This window comes from Furipterus horrens, unplaced genomic scaffold, assembly GCF_987537825.1.
Source record: "Furipterus horrens unplaced genomic scaffold, mFurHor1.1.pri manual_scaffold_9, whole genome shotgun sequence".
NCBI classification, from domain to species: Eukaryota; Metazoa; Chordata; class Mammalia; order Chiroptera; family Furipteridae; genus Furipterus; species Furipterus horrens.
This window is the reverse complement of record NW_028327179.1, coordinates 81001050-81021668: the sequence shown is the minus strand read 5'-3', so window position 1 is coordinate 81021668 and position 20619 is coordinate 81001050. Positions and strand designations below refer to the sequence as shown.

General features: G+C 48.5%; 1 protein-coding gene and 1 long non-coding RNA gene across 3 annotated transcripts in view; one reads left to right on the top strand and one right to left on the bottom strand.

Annotated features, from left to right (window-relative positions):
- The first annotated feature begins 905 nt into the window (after window positions 1–905).
- LOC150002048 (uncharacterized) lies at window positions 906–3321 on the top strand. Its single transcript, XR_016512963.1, has 3 exons — window positions 906–973; window positions 2211–2305; window positions 3172–3321. It is a non-coding gene; the product is annotated as an uncharacterized LOC150002048 (long non-coding RNA).
- Window positions 3322–10642: 7321 nt separating this feature from the next.
- Window positions 10643–20619, bottom strand: part of LOC150002045 (tRNA wybutosine-synthesizing protein 3 homolog) — a 272954-nt gene continuing 262977 nt past the window's right edge. Inside the window, exons 6-8 of one of the 2 annotated variants that reach the window (XR_016513121.1) lie at window positions 16827–17322; window positions 12304–12489; window positions 10643–11604 (exon numbers count right to left, since the gene is read on the bottom strand). The gene's annotated coding sequence lies outside the window, so the exon portion shown is untranslated. The remainder of the gene's footprint in view (window positions 11605–12303; window positions 12490–16826; window positions 17323–20619) is intronic. The other variant, XR_016513120.1, reaches the window with a different exon arrangement.

Genomic DNA, 20619 nt, shown 5'->3' with positions numbered 1-20619 from the left:
GCTCTGCCTTGTCCTTCCTGGAGGGAGAATGAGGGGCAAGAGAGGCTGTCCTCGGTACCTGCCACCGGCTGGGCCCACATCTTCAGGACTAACACCAGAGCCAGGACCACTTTTGAGGTAGTGACCAAGTCCAGGGCTGTTATTCCTTGACCCACCCGCCCGAAGGTTACTGGCACAATTTTCTTGTGCTATGTGACGACATACGTCATCTGTGTTTCCACCGATCCCGCAGAAGAGGCAGCAAGGAAAAAAAACATCTCTAAAGAATTGCTCCCGGTGTTTGATAGAAAAAAACACAGTCATGACATCGAAGGACTGTACTGCGCCATGTGTCAAGTGAAAGTGTGAGTGCTGGACGTGGGGCCTGTACCCACTGGGTGGGTTACCAAATTTAACTCTCCAGCCACTTGTGGGGGACACTGTGGTGCTGTTTCCCTAGAAGCAGGGGCTGCTTTCATGCAGCTGACTGCTGATGTGACCCTCAGGCACACAGACCCCCTCCCCCACCCCCAGCGGATCTAGGAGCAGAAGAGCACTTGTTTTCTTGGGGTGTCTCAGAGGAGTGCCTGTCCCCACCAGATCACAGGCCTGGTGAACTACCTGGGGTGCTTAGGGGCTTTGGGGACATAGTGGGTGGCATGAGAGGGAGGCCCAGTGGCTCAGGGCGGGATCCTAGCTTAGACTCCAGGCCTCAAACCCTGGCTCAGTGTGGCAGGGGTGGCTGAGGGACGGCGCCCCCACCCCAGGGGCACTGGTTTTCTCTGGGGCTGCTGCTGCGTCTTCCTGTCACTCTAGACTGAGGGGGCTCTGAGCCCCTCCTTTATCTGCACAGGTTGCTGACAGGCTGCTTCTCCCAAATTTTTCCTTCCAGGAGCGCAAAAGCCCAACACTGCTTTGCCTGCAAGAAATGCATCGCTGGGTTTGACCATCACTGCGAGTGGATGAACACCTGCATCGGGAGCAGGAATTACTGGTGAATGGCTGGGAGGGGGTGAAAGGGTAGGCAAAGGAGGATCCTGAAGGGCAGAGGTCTGTGGGCTGGGGGCCTGGTGGGTTAGAGTGGGCACCAAGGGCAACAGTGGGCTGTGTTTCATTGTTCAGCATGGATGCCCTCAGGGTCTCCCTGTCTCCTTGTCTTCCAAAACGTGTTCTATGGTGCAGACCTTGGACATGCTGTGAATGTGTCCTCGCAAAGTATATAGCTGGCGACCCTCCTTAGGAATGTACAGGAGCGGCCTCTGTACACATAACACAGACTGGGTTGTTGAGTTTTGACCAGCTGGCCTGGGTCCCCCTGCTCTCTGCCCGCCGGGGCGACCAGGCCCCGAGCACAGAGGATGTGGGCCGGGGTGCGTGCCAGGAGCAAGCAGCCATGGGCAGGAGGGGCTTCCTCTGTGAGGTCAGAGCGCAGGGCCCTGATGCGTACATGAGCCTCCCAAGCATGTGCCGTTGGCAGGCACAGAGCGTGCAGGTTTGCGGGCTGGCCTGCTGGGACTGAGAGCAGCTGGGGAGGCCGCGCACCGGCTGGCTGCCCTCCATGGCACTGCCCTGGCTTTCAAGTCCCTCCCGGGCCCCTGATAGGATCACTGCTGTTCTCACAGGGAATCTGTTCCACCGCAGTGGTCCCCACCTGAGTCCAGGCTGAGCCCCAAAGGCTCCTTTCGCATAATTCCAGAGCTGAAGAGGGGTGAGGTGGGGACCAAGGCTGTCCTGGCAGGAATAAGTGGGAGCAGGGAAAAGCAAGCTGGCCGTGGGCAGGGGGCTGGGGACACCGTGGAATCTTGAGCCAAAGTTCTTGGTGGGCCCAGGCAGCTTGGGAGATAACACCCATCTCTGAGTCAGTTTAGCTTTGTGAGCTGGGGGTGGCCCCCTCCTTGCAGCTCCCTTGTGGGGATTCAATGGGATCCTGGTTCCATGCCGTGAGGCGATATAAGACTGCAGGTGTGGTCCTCAGTGGCCATGCACCAGTGATGTCCTCTAGAGCGCTGGGGAAAATGCTCAAAGGACAGAGAGCAGGAGAACCAAGGCCTGAGCTATGCCACGCACCCAGAGCAGCATTCAGGGTACTCAGGGTAGCCCGTGCCTTAGGGATGCTTAGGTACTTGTCCTGGGAGGCCGGGCCCCTTACTTCGTGAGGACGTACAGGCGCCGGTCACTGTGCTCTCAGGGCCACTGTCACCAGCTCTGAGCCATGTCTGCCCTTCCCACAGGTGGTTCTTCAGTCTTCTTCTCTCCACAGTAGCCTGGTTGCTGTGCATGGTGGCAATAGTCTTGGGCTCTTTTATCCACCAACTTGTGAACCCAGGTATGCTCCACACAGACCCCCACTATGGAAGTGCGTGCCGCTGCTTTCTGGTTTGCTTCCCCTCTGGTTTCTCGTGTGTCTTAGCCTCTCCCTCCAGCCTACTTCTCCTGGAATCAGTCTTCACTACTTCACCCACATGAGCCTTCAAGATTTTTCTCACACTTAATTTTTGGAAGCAGTGTGGTCAGGAGCATCACAGAGGACCATATGATAGAAATGTTCGTGGGTGGTGATGACAGCCTTCCAGTGCTACTTGAGAGTGGCTGGGGCAGAATGGACGGGGCCTGGGTGCTGCAGGCTTGTAGGCTTGCAGGACCAGGAGGGTGTTGGGGCTCAGACAGAGGGTCAGTCTATGTGACCTAGACAGAGTCACCCTCTCCCAGCCTCACCTACTGGATCCATAGAGAGTGATCATGATAGCACTGCTGAGAGAAGGGTGTGCAAAGGCATTTAGGTGGCATGGCACACACCTGGGTGAGGAGGAAGGGCTCACCTCTTTGGAGAGATGCTCATGTAGGTAGAGAGGTGCTCACCTTCGTAAGGAGGTGGTCATGTGGGTGAGGAGAAGAAGCTTACCTGGCCAGGAAGCTTGTCACCTCAGTAAAGATGTGGTCTGGGAAAAGAGAAAGGGATCATCTGGGCAGAGAGGTGGTCACTGGAGCAGGCAGGTACTCACCTGGGCAGGGATGTGGTCACTGGGCAGGGAGGTAATCACCTGGGCAGGTAGGTACCCACCTGGGCAGGAAGGTGGTCTGTCAGGCTGGCATTCCCTTCACCCTACCAGCTCTATCCCATGGTGCTTACGTGAAGGGAGGTCCTGCCATAACAACCAGTGCAAATTCTGTATGTCTTTCTTGTCTCCACAGACGTTGGCAGTCAGAACACGTGGCTGTGGTTTCTGCTCTCTTTTCATCCAAAGGCCAAGACCATAGTGTTGGCTATAATTGGGGCGATCGTGCTAGTGTTGGACCTCATCATCCTCCTGCCAATAGGGAGGCTGTTCATTCTGCACCTTTACCTAGGTACGTGCCCCCAAGCCCCTAGTCCACGTTGCCCAGTCTTTGCCCCCTCACGTTTACATGTGTCCTGAGGCAGGCTGCCCCTCAGATGGCCAGAAATGAGCTCCATGCCCAAAGGACAAACCGACATCCTGAGTGGTGGCAGGGCAAGTTCTGTTCCCAGAACTGCAGAAAACATGACAGACATTAAACAGTAGCGGGTTAACATGTTCAGAGGGATAACAAAGACCTATGAAGCAAGATGAGAAGACCATGGAAAGAGAGCAGGGTGATTGAGAAAAGCGCTGATCAGCAATCCTAACAATGAAAACATTCCACACCATGACAAGGTACCACTAGCCAGACTCTCTTCAGGAGACCTGTTAGTTTTTTCATGTCCACACGGCAGGGGCATGTGGCAGGCTCCATCGTATCCTTGAATAGGGAAGGGCATGGCTTCCCTGACACTGTGAAGCCTTTCTTGGGAAATCGGGATGGTTATTGCCTGTAGCCTCTGAGAGAAGGAGCTCGAGTGCGGGGACAACCCCAGCTGAGACAGAGGAGTGCACAGAGACAGTGCCCGAAGCGCTGTTGGCCAAGGCTCTTCCCAACGCTGCGGAGCGCACTGGTGGGGGTGGGTAGAGCAGATGGGGGATGGGGTCAAGGACACATTTTGAAAAGAGCGCCCCTTAGCAGGGTGTGCAGTAGCCTGGAGGTACACACTGGGCAGGCAAGCTACGCCTGGCACCTGCAGCAGCCATTCAGGACACAGGTGATTAGTTTACAGGGACAAGAGAACTGAACATGTACAGGATGGCCACCTGGGGACTTCAGTTTGAGTAGCCAAGAGGGTATTGGTGCCACGCTCATTGCAAGTGGGGCACCCAGGAGAGCTGGGACATTATTTACAGTAAATCGCAGCCACCGAAAAACACACACATTATTACCTCCCAGTGCTGTGAGTCAGGAGTCCAGCAGAGCTGAGCTGGGTCCTTTGGCCATGGATGGTTGGTGAGGCTCTGTCATGGTGCTAGTGGGGCCTCTGGTCGCATCTGCCTGGGTAGGACCCACTCAGGGCTCACCATCAGGTTGCCGGCAGGGTCAGCCCTTGTGAGTTGTTGGCCAGTGGCTTCCATCCGATCCTTGTCCCGTGCCTGTCCCCACATGTCGAGAATCTGGGAACATGGCAGTGACCAAATGAGGCTGAGAGAGAGGGCAGCAGGACGGAAGAAGCCCCTCTGGCCCAATCATGGAAGGGACGGCCCATTGCCTTTTCTGAAAGTCGCTAGGACAAGCCCCACTCCGAAGGACGAGGATGGAGTACACAAGGCAAGGAAGGATGCCCGGCGGTGGGCACTCCTGGGAACACGTGGGAAGCTGTTGGCAGTTGGATGCTCATTTTGAAGTTTCTGACAGGAACATCCTGATGAACCTTCAGAACATAAGTGGGAGTGAATGAAATTGTTGGCGAGGCTGAGAACCCCTAGGGATGTGGGCGACGTGGAGAGTGCCCAGGCAGAGGTGTCAAGAAAAGCCTCGTTCATGGAAAATGGAAGAGGAAGCGTCATGGGCGATATTGAGGAAGAGCAGGATTCTATAAATTACCTCTAGCTGATGTTGGAGGAAAAAACTGGCGGGCCTCCTTTTAATGCAAGCACTTCGCACTCTGGCTTCTAAGGTCCTCACCTGTGAAGTTTCAAGTTCTGTGCTGCGCCTTCCCTACTTTATCATTATGTCAGAGTTAAATGTTTTACGTAAAACATACTCCCAATAAGTGTGAGCTCTGGGAGACACACAGGGCATGCCTACAAGCTGATTTTGATGGTAATTGGGGAAACCCATGCAAAGGGATGAATATTTCCACTGGAATATACACAAGTGCAAGCATATATCCTGCCACAGTGACTCACGTTCAGCGTCAATGCGGAAGAACGCACTGAGAGCCAATGGAGTTAACGGAGAAAGATAAATCAGGTCCAAACACAACCCAAGCCAAAGCACTTATGAAGACTGCCCAGGGAAGAGGTTGAGGTTCAGCTCCATGGAGCTCCCGGACCTGGGCGAGCATCCCTGCCGCACGGTGGTGCCAGCGTCTCAGCTCAATAAATAGCATGCGGCGCACAGCACTAGTCAGAGGTCCATGTTCACTTCGTGGGCTGTGAGCTAGGCAGTGCGGCCCCTGCGGGAATGGGCGGAACAAGCCTCGGCTGTGTGTGAGCAGCTGCTGGCTGCTGCCCCAGGGCCAGGTGGGCCCTGGAGTAGCCATCCAGCAGCTCCCCAGTATTGTGGATGAGGATCCATCCCCTGACACCCTGAGGTGGAGCCTTGAGGGGCTGAGTCATGGGCACAGTGGATGGTTTGTAACTGCGCTTTGTCTTCTTTCTCCTTTTTAGTGTCAAAAGGGTTGAGCACCTATGAGTACGACACACAGGCCGTGAACAACAGAGGCCAGGTGCCTCACAGAGGAGCACTGTGAGGTCCCTTACAACAAGGAAAACCACAGGTACTGATGCCCCCGTGCTGCCTCCTTCCTGTTATTCAATCCCAAGGTCACCTTGTGGCTAGGACCACTCAGTCAGAGAATTTTGCTTCTGTGTGGGCATGGTCCTCTGTGTGTGTAAATGAACACGGTATGTGTGTGATGCCGTGCATGTCTCTGTCGGTGTGTGAGATGAGCATGCTTGTGTTGCATCATTTCTACACTCACGCTGCTTGGGGTCATGCCAGCAGGGCTGACTCCCTGAGGTCCGTTGCTTGAGCTGCTCCTCATCAACGCTACAAACACAGGCCCCGCCAAAGGTTCCCCTTAGAAAAATGAAAACAGAAGCCACAGACAGAAATAAAGTAGTTACCAATCTATACTGGTATCCAGAACACATAAAGAAGTTTCGAAACTCAATTGTGAGAAAAATGACCACGTTTTTGACATGGGCAGAAGATTTGAACAGACTGTTCACTGCTGTGGGTGGCTAATGAGCACGTGAAAGGATGACCAACGACCTTGCACGAGGGGGATGCAGATGGACAGCGGGCGGTGCCACTATAGACCAGGAGAGGCTCAAATCAAAAGGGCCAACAGTACCAAGCGTTGGCGAAGCTCTGGGAGATTGGAAGCCTCCCACATTGCTAGTGGGAAAGTAAAATTACCCCACCTGGAAAGCCCATGAACCAGCAATCCCACTGCCAGTTGTTTGCAGAAGGGAGATGGGAAAACACAGGAGCACAGGGCACCAGAGTTGGGGGGATGTGTGCTGTCCCCACAGTGAGGTCCTTTCCCTGGGCCCAGGAGCCTCTGAGGTACTGTTCAAAATCAGCTACCAATGGACTGGAATTTCGGGTAACACAAGCTCAATGTCAACAACTTCTATTAATCTTTTGTATTTCATTTGTCTTCACAGTAAACAGATCACAGCCCGACGTCATCTGCATGTAGGGCAATTGTAACACTACCAGAGTTCTTTTATTTGGGAATTAGCTCTATTCTCTTCCTAAACTGCCTTGCTTTAAATAGTCTTTCTTACTCTGAGGTGAGAAAAATACCTCCATACTTCACATCTTCCTTTGAACAGTGTTTCTTACTCCAAGGTTATACAAATAACCTCCACAGTCCTTGCTGAGTTCAACATTCTTATTTGCTTTCTTTATATTTTTATTTCCAAGTCATCTTGAATTTATTTTCTCATTCACTGAGCTAGGAGCTAAGGTTATAGGGTCGCAACATCACTATTGGCCAGCATGTTGGCCTTCCTTGTAAAATGAAAGGCCACCCCTCCTGACACTCCCAGTTCCTGGTGACACCTGGCTCACTTCTGCCTCCAGACACAGGTGTCTGTCTCAGCTCTCCATGTCCCACAGCAGCACAGTGCTGTTTGGGTGACAGGGCTTTATTCAGCTACCTTGGATATCTGGTAGGCGAGCCCCACCTCTGAAGATTTTTTATTTTATTGTGACAGTTTCTTCACATATTGATTTTTCCTCATCAACGTTAAAATCATTACTGTGCAGTTCCAAGAACCCTGGCGTTCAAACTGAAATTAAGTGCAGACATCACCTCATCTCATTGCACTCTGCTTTATTGACCTTCACAGATACTGCATTTTTCTGTATAAAGTGAAAGAGTGTGGCAAACTTGTGTCCTGAGCAAGTCTCTCAGCACTGTTTTTCCAATAGCATTTGCTCACTTTTTGTCTCTGCATCACATATTGCTCACACACTATTTCAAATGTTTTCATAGTTACTGTATTTGTTATTGTGATCTGTAATCAGTGATCTCTGAGGTAACTACTGTAATTCTTTCAGGGCCACAAACTCTACTCATATAAAACCACACACTTACTTGATAAATGTTGTGTGTGTTCTGACTGTTTCACCGACTGTCCCATGTTTAGCCTCGTTACTTCCCAAGACACAGCAATGTTGAATTTATGCCAATAAATAACCTGACAATGACGTCTAAGTGTTCGAACGAAAGAGAGAGTGACAGGTCTCTTAGCTGAAATCAGAAGCTCGGATTAATTGACCTTAGCAAAAAAGGCATGTCAAAAGCCAAGACAGGCTAAATGCTAGGCCTCCTCCACCAAAAAATTAGCCAAGCTGTGAAGGCAAAGCAGAAGTTCTCGAGGAAAAGGAAAAGTGCTACCCCAGTGAACACACAAATGATAAGAAAGCAAAACAGCCTTATTGCTGATAAGGAGAAAGTTATGATGGCCTGAAGATCAAACTAGCCACAACATTCTCTTAAGCCAAAGCCTAACCCAGAGCAGAGCCCAAATTACCTTCAATGAAGCTTCAGAAGAAAGGCAGAAGCTAGCAGAGTTTGGCTCATCAGGTTTAAGGAAAGAAGCCGTCTCCTTAACATCAAAGTGCACATTGAAGCAGCCAGGAGCTGTAGTAGGTTATCCAGCTAAGACCACTGTTTTATTTATTTATTATTTTTAAACAATCGTCTTTTTAAATTGCTTTATATTACAGTTGTCCCACTTTTTTCCCCATTGCTTCCCCCAGGCCCGCCCCTTCTCCCACAGTCCATCACCACCTCGTTGTACATGTCCATGGGTCATTTCTACATGTTCCTCAACTAGACCCTTCCCGTTCTTACCCTCCTTTTCTCCCTCCCCCTTCCCACCTTGTAACTGTTAGTCAGCTCCTCGTTTACTCGGCTCTGGCTCTAGTTTGCTCTCTTGTTTGTGTTGTTCATTAGTCTCCTGTATCAGGTGATATCCCTACGGTATTTGTCTTTCGTTGCCTGGCTTATTTCGCTAAGCATAATCCTCTCTAATCTCTCCCATGTTGTAGCAAATGGTGGGAGTTCTTTCTTTCTGCTGCATAGTATTCCGTTGTGTAAATGTACCACAGATTTCTGATCCATTCACCTACAGATGGGCACTTAGGTGGTTTCCAGCACTTGGCTATTGTAAATAGTGCTGCTATGACCACAGGGGTGCATAGGTTCTTTTGAATTGCTGTATGTTTTCCCATACAGTTGGTTCCCTTTTCGTCTTGCTGATGTTTTCTCTTGCTGAGCAGAAACTCTTTAGTTTGATGTAATCCCATTTGTTTATTCTTTTCTTTATTTCCCTTGCCTTAGGAGATATATTGGTGAACATATTGCTATGTGGGATATCTAAATTTTTCCTGCCTATGTTTTCCTCTAGGACTTGTATGGTGTCACAGCTTGCATTTAAGTCTTTGATCCATCTTGAGTTGATTCTGGTGTATGGTGTAAGTTGGTGGTCTAGTTTCATTTTTTTGCATGTCCCCGTCCAGTTCTCCCAGCACCAGTTGTTGAAGAGGCTCTTTTCACCCCATCGTATGTTCCTTCCCCCTTTGTCAGATATTAGTTGACCATATAGACCTGGGTTTAATTCTGGGCTCTCTATTCTGATCCATTGATCTATATGTCTGTTCGTACACCAGCACCAGAACTATTCTGATTACCATGGCCTTGTAGTATAGTTTGATATCAAGTATTGTGATTCCTCCTCCTGTATTCTTCTTCCTCAAGATTGCTGTGGCTGTTTGGGGTCTTTAAGATAACCATGGAAGGGGATTATGTTAAACAATAGATTTTTGGTGGAGATCAAATAGGCTCTATATTGGGACTTTTATAGCTAGACAGGAGAAGATCAATGCCTGGCTTCAAAGCTTCCAAGTATAGGCTGAGCCTCTTATTAGGGGCTCATGTAGCCAGTGACTTTAAGTCCAAGCTTTGATCATCTACCATTTGGAAAATCCTCGGGCCCTTGAGAATATGCTAAATCTACTTCACCTGTGCTCTATAGATGACCAATAAAGCCTGAATGAGAGCACATCTTTCTCAAGCCCATGTTGAGAACTACAGCTCAGGAGAAAATATTTCTTTTATTGAAAGTGCACCTGGTCATCCAAAAGCTCTTAGGAATGTCGTCTTCATGCCTACTAACACAACACCCATTCTGTACCCATGGGTCAAGGAGCAATTTCAACTCTCAAGTCTTAGTATTTCACAAACAGATTTCGTAAGGCTTTAGCTGCCATAGGATACCTCTGACGGGTCTCGGCAAAGTCAATCGAAACCTTCTGGACAAAATTCACCATTCTAGCTGTCATTAAGAACCTTCATGGTTCAAGAAAAGAAGTCAAAATAGCAACATTAACAGGAGTTTGGGAGAACTTGATTCTAAGACTCTCGGGTGACTTTGAGGGTTCAGCACTTCAGTGGAGGACGTAACTGCAAGTGTGGTGGAAATAGCAAGAGAATTACAACCAGAAGTCAGGCCTAAAGATGTGAGTGAATTGCTACAATTTCATGATAAAACTTCAACAGACGAGGAGTTCTTTCTTATAGATTAGCAAAGAGTTTCTATTCTTGAGATGGAATCTACTAGTGAAGAGGCTGTGAAGATTGCTGAAATGAAGGCAAGGATGTTAGACTATTACACCAACTTAGCGAATAAAGCAGCAGCAGGTTTGAGAGGATTGACTCATGTTCAAAGAAGTTCTCTTGTGGGTAAAACACTGTGAAACAGAATCTTACGCTACAGGGAAACTGTTCACGAAAGGAAGAGTCAGTGGATGCAGAGAAGAACGTTATGGTTGTATCTTAAGAAACTTCTATAGCCACCGTGGCCTTCAGCAGTCACCACCTGATCAGCCAGCAGCCATCAACGTCAAAGAAAGAGCCTCCACCATCAGAAAGATTATGACTTGCTGAAGGCTCGGATGGTGGTTAGCATTTTTTGCAATAAAGCATATTTATACTAAGGCATATACATCACTCTTAGACACACTGTTATTTGACACTTAGCAAACTACAGCATATTGTAAATATAATTTTTATAAGCACCTAGAAATGAAAAAATGTAGGTCACTCACTTTATTGTGACGTTCACTGTATGTGGCTGCCACGGTACAAAACCACGATATATCTGGCATATGCTTGTATACACGTTTACATGTGAGGACCATCACGGTTTCACACCTATGCACCTCAATGACACAGACAGTCGGTCAAGGGGCCGCAGGGGTCGGTCACACCCGCCCAGAGGTGTGCCTGGAAGTTCTACTCCTACATGGAAAGCCTACAGTAGGCAGCTGCAGCGTTCTTGGGCAGAGAAAATTAGCTAGTGTCCTGGGCAGTTGGGGTGTCATATCTCCCCATGCTACAGCCCAGCTGCCAGAGACTCCATGAGTCTGAGTAGGGAAGCTTAGGAGACATGTACCGTTAGTCAGTTTCTCAAAGGCTGAGAGTTACTTCAATTTCTGGTTACTTTAATAATCAGTGACCATAGTTTGCTGTGCAAAGCTCATTTCCTTTAAAATATCCCACTACTTTTTCTTCTAAATTTAATTCCTTAGAGACCTGATTGGCAATACTATTTAAAAAATCGAGGTCATTTTAAATTTTACTTTCAAGTATTAGTGCATGCCTAATGCCTATTATAGTATATTACACCAAGGAAATTCCCAACAAATTTTGAATAAGTGGTTTTCCAGGAACAAAGACTTTGACCCTTGTCATCATCATCTACTTCTCTTTGTTGTCATCCATGTCTTTGAGTCACTTTTCTTGTTTTCCAGTCATTGTCTAGGGTCAGCTCCTCATTACTTCTACCCTGGAATTTTGTAGCAGTTTCCTCAATGGTTTCACTCTGTTTGATTTTTCCTCTGACTGCTCTCTGCTGCCTGTTATAGCCACCATTTCTCAGTGTAGTCCCGGTCATTCGCGCAGCAAGTATTTCCTGAGCACCTCCTTTGTGCTGGGGTCTGTAATAGATGCTAGCGTGAAATGATATACTGTCCTTGTCAGAAGGAGCTTCCAGTCTAGTAGGAGAAGAGACATAAACACATAAAGTTCATTCAGTGTGATGTGATGAAGGCTAATCGTGATATTTCAAAGTTTGCCTAGCTGTGTGGGGAGGAGCCGAGCTCTGCCTGGAGAGGTCAGGGATTTTAAACTTGGACTTGAGATTTTAAGGTACGTAGACTTTGATTAGTAGACAAGGGCCAGTAAGTATGTCTTACTCTGAAAAGACAGCCTGTGTGTATTCACAGAGGCATTTCTAACCTCTGCTTGCAGTACTGCTTATGAAAGTGAAGTGCAAACTGAGTACCCTGCTCCTTCGTTGGCGCTTATCTTTTCCTTCTTAGCTCCTTCCACATCCTTCCACCTTTTCCTTCAGCCATGCTTCTAGACCAACAACCTTCTGAACTTCCTTCTCTGAGATTTACTCAGATTGTTTGCTCTGTTCTTTTTACCCCATCACTGCCCGCCACTTATTGAAGTGAGCTTTCTTCCAATCTTACTCTTGCAAGGTTGTTGTTTGTTACTTCTGTTAGGATAATTTTAGAATTTATTATGATTTAGTTATTCAGGGCAATGTGTCCTTCCTTTGGTAGATTTTGAGACCCATCTTACCCATTTTGCCTTAAAGCCACCAGTAAAGAGTTCAGATGTTGACACCTGTTAAGCTTTGACTATATAGATGAGGATGTTCTACAAAGGCACAGTGTCTATATTACTTAGCTGTAGTCTGTGGTCTCCACTGTGAATCTGTTGTTGCGGATGAAGACCAGCTTTTGCTTCTGGTGAGGCCACACAGAGGGACTTTGTTTCACTCCACGTTCTGTGTAAACTGGGAATCCTATCACATTTATTTTCCTTCGCCGGGAATGATTTGTTTGTGGCCTTTGCTCCATTTCTTCTCCCTAGTTGAAGAAACACGATTATGAGGTTGTTCCTTGCTAGATAATTATGCTTTTCTGAACCTGAGGGCGTGAAGTTGTTCTCCTATATCATATTCTAAAGGCGTTTATATTTTGCCTGTATATTTTTAGGTTATCAGTTTAACAGAATGCATTATGTGTTCGGAGACATTTTTTCCATGTAGTTATTAAAGTGCTACAGAATTTGCAAGTTTTTTAAATTAAAAATGACATTAAGCAACTTTTTGGAGGTATAAATTACATACCATAAAATGAATTAAATTCACCCATTTCCAGTGCACAAGTCAATGATTCTAGTGAATTCACGGAAATGTGCAGTCATCACCATAATTAACTTTACAGCTAATCCTTCAATAGATTCTATTTAGGCTTTCGCCTTGGGATCTCTGCAGCCTCGAGTACCATTGGCACTTTCTCACCTTGAAACTTGCTATACACCTTTCTTTTTTATGTATATTATTTTATAAAATATATATGTACATATATATATATATTTATAGAGAGAGGGAGGAAGGGAAGGACAAAGAGAGGGAAAGAAATATTGGTGTGAGAGAGAAACATCAATAGGTTGCATCTTGTACACGCACTGGCCAGTGACTGAACCCACAACCTAGGCGTGTGTCTTGACCAGGAATGGCATTGGCAACCTTCCACTTTTCAGAACATTGCCCACCCACTGAGCCACATCGCTCAGGGCTAATATACATAATTTTATTACCATTTTTTAAACACAATGCAACATTCTAAAAAGCCCAAAACTTACCATTGATACTAATTCCTATGAATTTACTGTGCCCCTATACTCAAATCAAGAAATTAAAGAAGATGGGCATGTTCCAAAAAGCAGTCAAACATAAGTTTCGAGACAAGCACATAGCTGGAAACCTCATCCTGAAGTGCTATGGATAGCGTGAGAAGAGTCATTGTAACTGGAGCAGCTCTGTTGATGTTACAGGAAGAACAAAGATGAAATGTGGTCAAGATGGCAATGGAGAGAAACTGGTTTGCCTCCTCTCACAATCACATCCAAAGTACATCAAAATTACAACTAAACTATAGAACAACCATCATTCACAACCATCAGAAATTGAGCTGAGTGGAAGTCCTACAATTATGAAATTAAAGAAGAAATCACATCAAGACTGGTAGCAAGGGTAACAAACCAGGAACAGGCTAATTCCACATCCACATGTAGCAGATAAGAATTGGGAGGGATATCTCAGGAACAAGGGGTCCTAGCGCCAAACCAGTCCCCCTGCCCTGGCCCTGGATTCCAGTGTCAAGAAGCAAAGTCCCTGTGACTCTGGCTGTAAAAACCAGCAGGGATTGAGGTGTGGAAGAGAGAAACTTCTGGAGTCCCAGGAAGTTCCTCCTAAATGACCCATGCACAGACTTACTCGAACTTCCTCCCTCTGACCTCCAGCAGATTGAAAGGCATCAGAGACATATGGGAAGGAATAGAATTATCCAGCGTCAGGGTGAGAGCGGGAGTCAGCTTCCTCCCACACAAAAGTACTGGCGGAGGCTGTTTTTTTCTTTTCTGAACCCTCCCCCAACAGAGTGACAGAGCTGGCAGATGGGGACCATATCTGAGACTCCACCAGCCTGGCTAACACTGTCGCCCCGCACTGGTTGTTCTGTGAGGACCTGCACCACCCAACTTTTAGGCCCACCAAGCTGTCTCCAATGGCTTGCCCTTATGAGTGGCTTATCTTGGCTCACGCTTCAGACTTTTTTATATTCTCTCAAACAAGCAGCATCTGGCCTCAGTGAGCCCCATACCTCTTGCTAAGTTGCCCCAGGCCCGGCATTAGCAACAGTCAGCCTTTGTTCACTGCTTGGCCTCCACTGGTCACCTCCAAGCCCAGCACAAGTAGCAACCATCTGCAGATCACTTTGTGGCAAGTGTTGTGTGGCCCCAGACAGAACACAGGCAGTGGCTGACGCTGGACGTGCCAACACCAATCAACGTTCAACTACAACAGTAGGGTGTACACAGCCCACACAGTGGATGTACCTTGAGTACCCAGCTTGGGTAATAGGGGAGGCCGTGCCACTGGACCCAATAGGACACCTACTATATTAAGCCACTCCATCAAGCCTGGGAGACATAGTAGCTATGCCTAACACATAAAAACAAACACAGGAAAGCTGCCAAAAAGAACAGACAAAGAAACGTGCCCCAAATGAAAGAAGAGGACAAAACTCGAGGAAAAGGAAAACGAAACTAAATAGAGAAAAGCAGTCTATCAGGTGCAGAATTCAAAACGTTGGTTATAAGGAGGCTCAAGGAGCTTAGTGAAAACCTCAACAGCGTAGAAAAGATCCAGTCGGGACTGAAGGATACACTAATTGAAACAAAGAACAATTTACATTGAAGCAACAGTTGAGTGGATGAAGCTGAGAATCAAATCAATGATTTGGAATGCAAGGAAGCAAAAGCCAAACAAATAAACACACACACACACACAAACACACCATCAGAACAGCAAGAAGAAAAAAGAAACAATAACAACATATCTATCAACAATTGAACCTAAGAAACAAAGTAAGCAAACAAGCAGAACAGAAAGAGAACATAGATAGAGAGAACGTTTTGATGGTTGCCAGACGGAAGGGATGGAAAGGGGGTGGGGGCATTATGGGTGTTGGCTGGAAAAGGTGAGGGAATTATGAAGTGCAAATTGGTAGTTACAGAACAGTCATGGACATATAAAGTATAGCACAGGAAATAGAGTAACTAAAGAAGATGTATGTGGGACCAATGGACTTGGACAACAGTGTGGGGATTTTCTGAAGGAGTCTGTGTGGTGGGGTGGAGGGGACAGGTGGCAAAAATTTGGGAGAACTGTAATAGCATAAACAATAAAATATAATTTTAAAAGTAAAGAAAAAAGAAATTAGAAAAAACACTCAATAATTGGAAACACTTAAATTCACATCAGAAGCCTTAAAATCTAACTGTATTTAATAGTCCCTCAGAAAGCTATAATCTGCATTTTTGTTATTTTAAAGATTATATTGATTTGTTTATTGTAGAGAGAGGGGAAGGGAGGAAGAATGAGGGGCAGGAAAACACCAATGGGTGAGAGAAACATTGATCCTTTGCCTCTCGCACACCCCCAATGGGGGACCTGGCCCACAACCCAGGCATGTGCCTCGACTGGGAATCGAACAGGTGACCTTTCAGTTTGCAGGCCAGTGCTCAATCCACTAAGCCACACCAGACAGGGTGCAACCTGCATTTTTTTCAAATGTCTTTCCCCTACAAATAATCTTACAAGCTATACCAAAATTTATGCAGGTTTTCTACTGAAACTAATATGAAGCTGTGCTTGATTTTACATTCTCAGCAAAACAATTGCCTGAGAAAACACATAATACTCCAGGCACATCTGTACAGGACAGTCATTTATTCTTCATCTTCATCCTTTCCATCATCTTTCTCTTCTTACTTCGCTTCATCCTCTGGTTCCTTCTTCTTTAAACCTGTGGGTCTGCCAGGGCCCTTCATTCCCACTTCACTTTGGCCCTTGGCATGGTGTGCGGCAATATCCTTTTCACATTTTCTCCTGCAGCTTAGCTGCTTTGTTCTTACAGCTGCTTATCTTTGGCTGACTGCTCAGACCACATTTCAACCAATTCTTTTTCATTATTTCCATTGGATAATCCACCTTTGATCTCTAGGTGATACTCACAGAAAACTAGAAAGAAGGCAGATAGAGGCCTTGTAAGAGCACTGGGATCTTTTTTCCCCCGTATCAACTGGGGGAGGATAGAAATCTGTCCTCTCCCTGTCGCAGTGTGCTTTGTCACTCTTTGCCATATCTTCCAACTTTGACTTTTCTTTTGCACACATGGTCTTCCATGTCTCTGAACACTTCTTGGAGAATTCAGCGAAATTCCTGGAGGAGCCTGGGTGTTGTTTCTCCGTGTGCTCTTCCCAGTGAGTTTGTATAATGAAGGCATATGAGGACATCTTGTCCCTCGGCCTGTTGGGGTCTCCTTTGCCCTTGGTGACAGACGGTTTCGGGTGGTAGATTTTACGCAGTGTCCTGCCCTGCCACAGGACCCAACCCAGAAGTTTCCCTCACAGGCCTCTGGTGTGAACTGGTTCATCACTAACTCTATTCTCATGCAGTCTCTTGTTTTGCCTACACCTTACTGAATTTTTACTTTATTTCATTTTTACTTTTATTAAATTTACTGGGGTAACACTAGTAAATAGGATCATATAGGCTTCGCGTGTACATTTCAATGATACAAGACCTGTGTATTGCACTGTGTGCCCACCACCCAAAGCCAAACCCTCTTGTCACCTTACTTTCTGACACGGCTTCTTCCAGGATCCTCCATCTGCCTCTCCAGTTGTTCTCAGATGCTTCTGCAAATTTTTCCCTCTTCACTTTTCTTAAAGAGTCTTCCCTCATCTCTTCCTTCACCCAGCACTACTCCCACTTCACACGTTTTTCTGAATGCTCCCATCTGTGCGCTTGACTTTATATCACTAAGTATTCCCAGATCTCTCTCTAGGTCAGACATCTCTCTGCAGATAAAACTTCCTTTTATTTCAGCACATGGGGGAAAGTATTCCTTTCCCACAGGGTGCCTGTAAATCTCTTTCATAAACTTCTTACAGCTTTATTGAAGTATAATTGATATGCAAAACCTGCACATCTTTAATATGTATAACTTGATGAGTTTGAGCATGTGCATATACATCATGCAGTATTTGTCCTTCTGTGTCTGAGTTCACTTAGCATGTCTTCTAGGTTCATCCATGTCATTGTAAGTGCTCGATTTCCTTCCTTCTCTCTGAAAAATAAATAAGTAAAATCTTTCAGAAGAGAGAGAGAGAGAGAGAGAGAGAGAGAGAGAGAGAGAGAGAGAGAGAGAGAGAGTAAAAGCACCTATACTTGGCTGCAAAACTAGAACACTGCCAGGGACTGAGGAGATAGCATTCTACACACTTAGACACTCAACTTAAAATTGGCAATGCCAGGGCACCTGACCTGGGCCTACCTGGTAAGCTCTGCAGAGCTACCTATGGCCAATTTCCCAAGCCCTTTCAAAAGTGCAGGGCTATGGATATGCCATCTCCTGGAACTGGTTTCTCTGGAACAAGTGGGTGAGGCTTCCAGGGGAAAAGATCCTAGGATTTGGGGGTTGTGTCTCACCCACATGAAGTGGACTAAACTGTTCCATAGCTCCCTTGGACACAAACATGTCTGCTTGTTTGACCAAATGCCTCGGCCGGCTCTCAGCACTCAATCAGGTCCAAGCCAGTTGCTCCACTCACTGGTCACCCACAGCAGTGATTACTGAGAGAAATTTGGTCACGTTTTCCCCAAAATGACCTGGCTGGTCTCACTCAGTGACCTTCACTGAGGGGGGGTGGTGCTGAGTCCTTGGAATGGAAGGGCTACGTTGTAGCTGCCACAGCCTCAAGTTCCTTGCTATTACTTTCAGGGGCAATCATAAACAGGAAAAGGAAGGGGGCTCCTGGTTACCCTTTGATTACAAATCGGGAGCCACCAACTAGTCCTTAGTGTTTGCAGGAGCTGTTCTGAGAACAGGCTGGAAGGTCCCCTTGCAATAACCCATGTTGGCAAACAGACAGTGCAGAGGGCCCCAGGCCAGGCCAGGCCAGGCCCTCCTCGCACTGATAGCCTCTCCTCCTGGTGGCAGCGGCAGGAGGCAGAGAGCAGGGCCCATAGTCACCTGCTCTCTTCCCTCCAGGGTGTCGCTGGTGTGGGGTTCCTAGGGTGGAAAAGTGGACTGACAAGTGTGTTCCAAAGGCAGCCAGGGCCCTGGGGAGCCAGGGAACCCATCCCATGTCCACGTCGTATGGCCAGTGGGGACGAGCAGCACAGACTAAGCCCTGAGCTCCGAGAGGAGGGGTATGTCCACGCCAGGTGTTGCCAGGAAGTACAGGTGACCCGAAATCCTTGCTGGGCCATAAAGCAGATAGGAGTTCAGCACGACCACTGGACAAAGGCTCGGGGCCCAAACAGCGCTGAGATACGGGTCAAAAGACAATGAAGATAATGGGTTATAATCCGGCACATAGGCAAACCCGCCGTTAGGGGCTGAACGGAGTCCCCAACAGAACTTGCAGCCCTGACCCTCCCCACCTGCGATGCACCTTACTCAGAAACAGGTCTTTGTGGAAGATCGAGTTAGGATGAGGTCCTTAGGGTGGGTCCTTATCCATGTGGCCGGCATCCCTTTGAGAAGAGAAGATTAGGACAGAGGGACGAACACGTGAGGACACAGAGAAGGACGCCGTCCTCAATCAAGAGACACCTGAGACCACCAGAGCTGAGACTGAGGAGCAGGTCCTTCCCTGGAGCCCTCAGAGGGTTGCGGTCCTGCCCACACCTTGATTTCAGACTTTGGCCCCAGAACTGACAGAATAGACTTATTTGTTTAAGCCGCCCAGTCTGCAGTACTTGTTACAGCAGCAGCCGGAGGAAACTCACACAGTCAATTGGGCCGCTAAGGGGACGGGTGGGGAGGGATGCTGGCACCCACAGGCCTAGCCGTGATGAGCTGGTGCTGCAAGAGCATCAAGCAAGACACACAAATCCTCAGGCCACTCTGAGGCACACGACTGAGGCACAACGGCAGGTGTCTCCTGGGCACAATAGAGCACAGCCTCTCCTGGAGGACCTCAGACCTGCAACCCCCGTCAGCCACGGAAGGGTTGACCTGGAAGCTCTGTCATGGGGGACAGGCTCCCATAGCAAGAACCTGGCAGGGGCTTGGGGAGAGCCAACCTGAGCTACACATTGAAAGACTATAGTGTTTTTCAGAAGTTCTTATTACACCCACTCTTCTTTGTTGGGCAACACAGATGGACCCCTTGATCAGTGGAGAACCTGTACTGGTCCAGGTCTACGTCCTCACACCCTCGGGCCTCCTGGCTACTCCATGAATTCCGGCGCACTCTGCGTCCACCACAGGTAAGGGCTGACCCTCCTGTGTAAGCTTCTGCACTTTATCCAGGACACCGAAGCAGTGAACCTCACAGAGAACGAAAGAGGAAGTGTGCGTTGGGTGGCTGGTGGGGTGGACATCTTAAGAATGGAAGGTGAATGGGGTGAGGAGTTGGGAGCGGGAGATGATCCCTGGTGTTGACTCAGTGTAGAGGACAGAGCTCAGAGAGAGAGAGAGCATCCCCAGGGTGAGAGAGCCGCGCACATTGCCTCGCAGAGCCCTGTGCATCGCCTGGGAGAGCCCCACACAACACCTAGGGGAGCCCGGTGGAGCGCCTGAGAGAGCCCAGCGCATGGCCCGGGAGAGCGCCACACAACACCTAGGGGAGCCCGGTGGAGCGCCTGGGAGAGCCCCGAGTAACGCCTGGGAGAGCCCCACACAACACCTCTGGGAGCCTGGTGGAGCGCCTGAGAGAACCCCGCGCATAGCCATGGAGAGGCCCACACAACACCTAGGGGAGTCCGGTCCAGCGCCTGAGAGAGCACCGTGCATAGCCATGGAGAGGCCCACACAAAACTTAGGAGAGACCGGTCGAGCGCCTGAGAGAACCTAGCGCATCGCCCTGCAGAAGCAGACACAACACGGAGGGGAGCACGGTGGAGAACCTGAGACAGCATTGCGCAACAGTTGGGAGAGCCCCACAGAACACCTAGGGGTGCCTGGTGGAGCTCCTGAGAGAGCCCCGCGTAACGCCTGGGAGAGGCCAACACAACACCTATGGAAGCCGGGTGGAGGGCCTGAGAGAACCCCGCGCATAGCCATGGAGAGGCCCACACAACACCTAGGGGAGCCCGGTTGAGCGCCTGAGAGACCACCACGCATAGCCATGGAGAGCCCCACACAACACGTAGGGGAGCCCGGTCGATCGCCTGAGAGAACCCTGCGCATAGCCATGGAGAGGCCCACACAACACCTAGGGGAGCCCGGTTGAGCGCCTGAGAGACCACCACGCATAGCCATGGAGAGGCCCACACAACACGTAGGGGAGCCCGGGCAAGCGCCTGAGAGAGCCCCGCGCATCGCCTTGGAGAAGCACACACAAAACCTAGGGGAGCCCGGTGGAGAAATTGAGAGAGCCGTGCACATTGCCTCGGAGAGCCCCGTGCATCGCCT